This window comes from Pyrgilauda ruficollis, unplaced genomic scaffold, assembly GCF_017590135.1.
Source record: "Pyrgilauda ruficollis isolate IOZ18807 unplaced genomic scaffold, ASM1759013v1 scaffold4, whole genome shotgun sequence".
NCBI classification, from domain to species: Eukaryota; Metazoa; Chordata; class Aves; order Passeriformes; family Passeridae; genus Pyrgilauda; species Pyrgilauda ruficollis.
This window is the reverse complement of record NW_024525489.1, coordinates 21,807,149-21,813,914: the sequence shown is the minus strand read 5'-3', so window position 1 is coordinate 21,813,914 and position 6,766 is coordinate 21,807,149. Positions and strand designations below refer to the sequence as shown.

The window sequence follows — 6,766 nt, the reverse complement described above, 5'->3', positions numbered from 1 at the left end:
GCCTGTCGGGGCAGCGCCGTCCTTCCCCTTGGCCCGCGGGGGAGGGCGGCGGGGCCCGGGCGGGGCAGGGCAGGGCAGGGGGGAAGCCCCGCGGCTCGCCGGGCTCGTCCCGCCGCAGCCGGAGCGGGGGGCTCGGCTTTGTCCTGCGGCGGGGCCCGCGTTGTGCTGGGGTTCAGCGGCGCCGCAGCTGGGAGAGGGCTCGGGGATGTGGTGCAAGAAGTTGAGCTGTCCTGTGTGTTTGGCTGTTCCTGACAAGCTTTCTCTTTCGAGGGGCGTAAAGCGTGTCTGTTGCTAAATGCACCTGGACATGACAGGTAGAACAGAGTTACGATGATTTAAGTATGGTGTTTTTCTTTTTGTAGAAGAGGTAATGCCATTCTGGAATAGGGCGAAATTGCTCAAATGCTTTTAGGTCCTGACACTTCAGTTTGCGATGAAAAGTGTCCACTTGATGAACCAAAATATAATTTTTTCTTTAGAGAAGACAATGCCTTAAAAACAACGGTTAAACCTTGGGATTCCTTTTAAGTGTCAGTAAATTGGCCTTTTAATGACAGCCTTTCTTTCCATCTTCAGCACAGAAATGGAAACTGGCAGTTTAATGCTCCTTAAGCAAACATCTGTTCATAAATGACTGGAGTGAGTAGAGAAACATTGTTGACAGGAGCTGCCCTGGATTGGTTTTACAAGTTTTGTTTCCATGCATGGTTTAGAGCCCAACATGCTTCATTAGAACTCATTTTTCAGCTGTTGAGCCCGTGGTAGAGTGAGTTTGATGGATGCTGCTTTTTAGCTGGATTGGTCCTTGGAGACTGAACAAAATTAAAAGTATTTCCTCCTTGTTTTATTCTCTGGACATATGAACTAGACTTGGAAAGGCAATTAGCCTAGTTTAAAAATAAAAATGGTCTGTTGTATTGTCAGCACAGGCAGAGGTTTGCTCATGCAATGCACAGGTAGCAGTTTCTCCTCCTGAAGTTGGAGCTGGACCTGAGGAATGTGACATTAATTGTGGGAGCCTGGGGAAGAGTTGGAGTACCTGTGACTACTGGGCTTGTTTTGTTTATTTTAAACAGTCATGTCAGTAAGGATAAAGAGCATGAATGTGAGAATGAGACTTAAAAATACGTAGAAAAGGTAATGGAGCTCTGGTGTTTTCATTCTGCATTGATGGTTGCATAAAGTACACATTGTATGACCTTTTAAGGTCATGTGAAAGTATGACCTCTTGTTTTTATTTCCTTAATTTGTTTATAAGTAAGCAGTTGAAGGATCTCAGGCTCATTTGTTTTTTTAATGTACCTTGTTTTTGCTCAGATTGTGTTTTTGTTTTGTAAAGGATTTAATAGACTATAAAATCTGGAGTTCACACAGTGAATCATATTTGTGTTACATATTGCTGGTGATGAGGGCTCTGTGTGATCTCTACATTCCTACTTAAAAACTCCACCAGTAGCTTACTAAGCTAACACAAGCCTTTTAACACCTTAATTACCCAAAGTAATATTCTGAAACTCGCAGTCCTTTGAAAAGACTTGTCTTTCACAGTGGAAATAATAGAGCACCTTAGGTGGACCTCAGTCTACTCTGCCTTTTCCTCTTGAAATATTCATTGAGCTGTCCTTGCAGATATGTGGTGGTATCAATTGGAAATCCAGTGGTAAAGAAACTGATGCTCGATCGAGTTGTTTTCACTACACTCAGCAGCATAATTTTCTTGCAGATACCATTATCTATCTCGACAGAATGTTCATTCCTCTCTGTGCTATTGTGCTGTTTGACAACTTAAACTGCTTCTTTGTGAACATTTCAGAGCAATGACATGCTAACCCTTTCGTGGGGATTCAAAATACTTATAATTTTTCTGGATAGTCAGAGAAATGCCTTAGATCCTACTCATTCCTAGGTGTTAGGAATTTTGTCTGTTAGATTTTCTCCTTTGTGCAAAAAAACCACACTGAGTAAGCTGCTGCTATTGCACACACACACACAGAGAGAAAAAAAGCCTTGAAATATGCCTTGTTTGAAAATTGACAGTTTGATTTTCTGTAGACTTTCATGCTAATGGCTTAGGCAATTAAAGTTTTCAATTGCAAGGAATATTTCTGTATTGGTGCCACTTGCAAGGTGATCTAAGAAATCTGCTGTAAAGCTAATAATTTGGGTTTTTCAAATCAAAGTGTCCCGTGTTGGGAGAACCACAGGGAAGGGCAAATCCTCTCTTCAATTTAGTATGTTTGGAAGTAGGGTGAAGGAAACATGAAACCTCAAGTTCATATGTCTATTGATAAGCAATGGAAAATAGATTTTATTCTTTGGAGTATTAGGTGTCCCTCCTGTACTGTGTTTTTAATATGAGGTAATGTCTGTAGGTGGGATAAATGGTGAATAAGTAAGCCTGCTCACTGAAAAACAAGCAGTAAGTACATTTGCAGTAATGGGAAGAAGACCCGTGGTTGTTTTCCTTGTGCAGCTGTATTTCCTCTGCCAGGCTGTGGGAGAAGCTGTCACAGCAGAGTGCAGCCCTGGGCAGTTCTGATCCACCCTGTGCTGCAGTCTGTGTGAAGTTTGAAGGGTTTATATGTGATGGAGATCATACTCCTCTGTGAGGAAGCCTCTGAGAACATTTGACCCTAGGTAATCTAGTTCTAATACTTTCTAATCTAGCATCTTTTTATCCTAATTTAGAACACATTCCCAGCTAGTATGTTTGAGGGTAACATCCAGAAATAGATTTCTCGCTGAGTTGAGCACTGTTTTGAAAGGAATTTAAGAAATCATAAGAATGAAAACATCTGAGTTATGGGTTACTTACGACATCTGTCTTTACACATTGTGTGGCTGTGTGTTAGACACAAATACTGCATTCCACAGAGCCAGATTGTAACCTGATTGACTGTCCCAGCCAGTTGTGTTTGCCCGTATGAATTTAAGATGTGCTTGTTCTTACAACATTTTTCCCACTTTCTGTTTACAGATTTATGTACAGGCAGCATCTTCAACTGCAGCTGTTACAGCACATCAGTAGACTTTGAATTGAAACATTTTTTTGCTTATAGTAACTTTGGGGATAACCTGATCTTTTAGGTTTGGGGCGTAATGCTATTCTTGGTTTAAAAAAGGAGTTTAATGAACCAACAGAACATTTAGAGTAATGTTTTCCAACAGCTCCTCTGATTCTACAGCTAAGCCAAAATGAAACAGGGAGAAATGAAGCAGCACAAATACTGAAAATACATGTTTGCTCCTTTATATAGCTTAACATTTAAAATGAAAATGCTTATATCCAGGGTCTGTTCAAATTTCACATTTGTGCCACCTAGCTTGGTCTTCCTGCATTGTCAATGATGAGAGGAAGAGCAGCACTGTCAAAGAGGTTTGAGTATTGAATAGGCTGGATTGTATAGGGGTTCCTGATGTTTAATGCCAGCCTGGGGAGTTCAGGAGAACAGGAAGAATGAGCTGCCTGAGATTAGTGCCAGATTCTTGGTGAAGCTGTCCCGAGTTCTGTTACTTTAATGTTCATTATACATACAACACTTTGTAATAGAAAGTGTCCAGCAAATTTAGTGTTTGAAACCACAGTAATGTACGGTGGAATTGATTAATTCCAAATGTTTGGTAGTGAGAAATAAGGCTTAGATAAGTTTGCCTTACTGGAACTGGAGAACATTGTTTTCCTCAACTCATACTAGTCCAAGAAAAGGTGCTCTGAAAGTCCTGCTTTGGGTAATGGACCTTCTGGCTGTAACAGCATTAAGTTCAAAATCGAAAACATTGATTTCTTGGAGGCTTTATGAAGTAAACATTTTCTTGCTGTATTTTGTTTGCTGGTAACTATTTCCAAAAATAAAAATAAGCTTATTAAACCAATTTAAGAACATATTGACTTCAGCCTGGATAGACACTCTCTCTCTAGAGTGGATTTGGGTTGCAGAAATGGCATTCTAACAGACAGGCTCTCCTCATTTACAACTACCATTCTAGAAATAGGTTCTCAGGTGCAGAAAGACTGGGAATCTGGTTTCCATTGGTCATAAGACAAAGAAAAGGCAAAGAGATAATGGAAGAGGACAGCTTTTCCTACTGAAAGCCAACACTGTGCTGTAATAAGAAGTCTAAATTTGGTCCATACTGTGATATTTTTGGCATTTGCTAGAGGAATTCCCTTGCAGTAAGAGTTAAATGTTCTTGGAAAGATCAGAGGCTAGCAGCTAATGACTTGAATCCATCTCCTTGCCATTGCAAGGCTTTTACTGTGAGGTATTTCAGTAACGTTGTAATTTCTGTCATGGAGATCTTGATTGTGCCATTTCTGATTATTGTGTTTCCTGTATGCTTTAAGGAGGTGGTTTGCTTAACTCAGCTTTTCTTCAGAATAATCCACAGCTGAGAGGTTATTCATTGCTCTGCTTCCTCTCAAGTTAAAGGAAACATTCTGCTTTACAAGGGGTTTCTTTTGAATTTACATGCCTCAAGTATTTCTTTAGAGATACTCTTAGCGACCTCCTGATTTTTTTAGGTCTTATATAAGAGCCAAACATGCTGTTTCAAGTTTTGCCTTAGAAGATACACAGAGAAGGAACTATTTATACCTGCTTTTGTGTAGTGTAATTGCATTGTTCTCTATGCTGCCTAGTCTTTGTTAGGCTGTTGCTATTACTCTACAAAAAGGTAGTGAATAAGGATGTGATCTGTGTGTGAGGAAAGCACATATTGTTCCCTATTTACTGCAAACAAATAATCAGATAGCCTGGTTTTGTTGTAAATGTTTTGAAAACCTAGTTAGTGCTCAGAGAATATGCATTTTCTCTTTCCAGTTCCTTGCCTATCAAAATTTTTCTAGCGTTACTGATTTCTGTTTGTTTTTTTTTGTTTTTTTTTTTTTTTTTTTGATGTTTCAAATTCACTTGAATTGCATTCTTAAATGCATGTGACTTGGGAAAGACGTTTGAACCTTGAATCTTAATTAATTAATCAACATTTTTCTTCTTTAGAGTACAATGTCAATATGTATTGTGAGTTTATTGGTGAATTGCATTTATAGTATGATTTACACAGTGGTCTCCTGTTAGTGATACTGAAAGTTTTGAGAAATTCCTTGACGGTGAACGTTAGAATGTGAATATAAAGAAGCATATGGAAGCAGGAACTAGCATTTCCAGTTAATAAAAACCCAACAAGAAAACAGGTAAAAGAAAGAAATACAGAAAATGGTATCTGAGAGAGAATACAATTCTTTATTTTTCCTAGAAAGCCTTGGTACAATCACTTGCCATGAGCAATTGATAGAAATCTGTCTTCAGTCTAATCTTAAACTGTTGAGATCTGCAGAAGTTACTGGAATTTGTCAACATAAGTCTGTGTTTGTGACTAAAGCAATGCACTAAACATGAACGCTTTAACTGTGTCAGATTCCTCACCTCAGGGTGTAAGGTCTGATGCCAGAAACCTGGGTTGTTACTTATTACAAATCACAGAAGTTAGGCAAGTTATGCTCTGTTACACAAGTAAAGACTGTTATAATTTCCTTCAAATCACAATTCTTATTATGTAGTGTACTGAAAAATTGGTGATTTCTTTTAAGAAATACATGTTTAAAGAATCTATAAGTGAACAGAGCATATTAGCTTTATACTTGACTTTTAAATTTGATCACCAACTGGCTCAAAAATAAGATGATAAATATTATTTATCATATCCATATTATTGGTCATAGAACTTGTTCAAATTATACTTCAGGTTAAATCACATTGTAAACATCACTTGAAATACCAGGTTTGCAAAATAATGTAGCAGAATGTCTTGACCAGGAATATGCCTGAGTTGGGTAAAAGGACTACAAAAGATGAAGCCATGGTTCCAGCTGTATTTGAAATGCCAGACAAAGCAGGGATTAACTAAATGAAATAAGGAACGAAGTAGTTGTTCTGTCAGACCTGTGGGTTTTCACCACAAGTTTCAATGGACAATAACTAATTTGGTTTCTAGCTGGCAGATAGAACACTTTTGGAAGTCATGAAAGAGGACCATAATGAAATTCTTTCTGAAGAAAACTACATTAAGACTATAAAATACTAATGCTGTTTTATATTGTGAGGAGAATTGGGATTATGCCCAGTTTAAAAATTTATCACTGATTAGTCAAGAGGAGGGGTATACTATTATGACTTTTTTTCTTTTGTTACAGCTTGAGTTCTGTCAACAACAATTAAATTGTGTCAGTTGTAACCTTACACTCATTTATAATGCAGATTCATACATTTTGGAGCTCTCAGTGTTTGGCTTTTAAAATGCAGCAGTAGCATAACTGGAAATACCTGACATTTAAAAAATAAGTATACAGAAGTCCATACAGTTGGTTATGCAGTGGGTTCTTGTGGGTTAAGACTATAGTAGACTATCAAACCTGTGATCAAATTTTTAAATGTACAGTTAATGTTCCTTGCAGATCCTGTTTTGGCAACTGCTATTGAAATGTAGCTGGGGCATTGTGCTGTGCTGCTTTGTAAATGATCCCTGTGATGTTTTAAAAGTGCTTTGAAATGAAAAATTGAAGGAAGTTTTTTCTGCTCTATGTCAAAAGTTGCAGGAGGGAAAAATTTTAAATGGTCAGACATCTGCCTACATGTTCAATTGGGTTTTGCTGTTTGCTTCAGCTCCCATGCAGTTATCTTTGTCCTGTGCTTATCCTTATTATTCTTGTTCCTTGTCACCCCTTTTTTATGTTAACTGGAAAGAAAAGGAGTCTTGTGGATAAATTCCC

General features: G+C 38.3%; 1 protein-coding gene across 3 annotated transcripts in view; it reads left to right on the top strand.

The window, feature by feature from the left end:
- The first annotated feature begins 292 nt into the window (after positions 1–292).
- AFTPH (aftiphilin) overlaps positions 293–6,766 on the top strand; it is a 42,629-nt gene continuing 36,155 nt past the window's right edge. For 2 of the 3 annotated variants that reach the window (XR_005955918.1, XM_041476989.1), the window contains exon 1: positions 294–314. The gene's annotated coding sequence lies outside the window, so the exon portion shown is untranslated. Of the gene's footprint in view, positions 315–6,766 lie in introns of all 3 variants that reach the window. The other variant, XR_005955917.1, reaches the window with a different exon arrangement.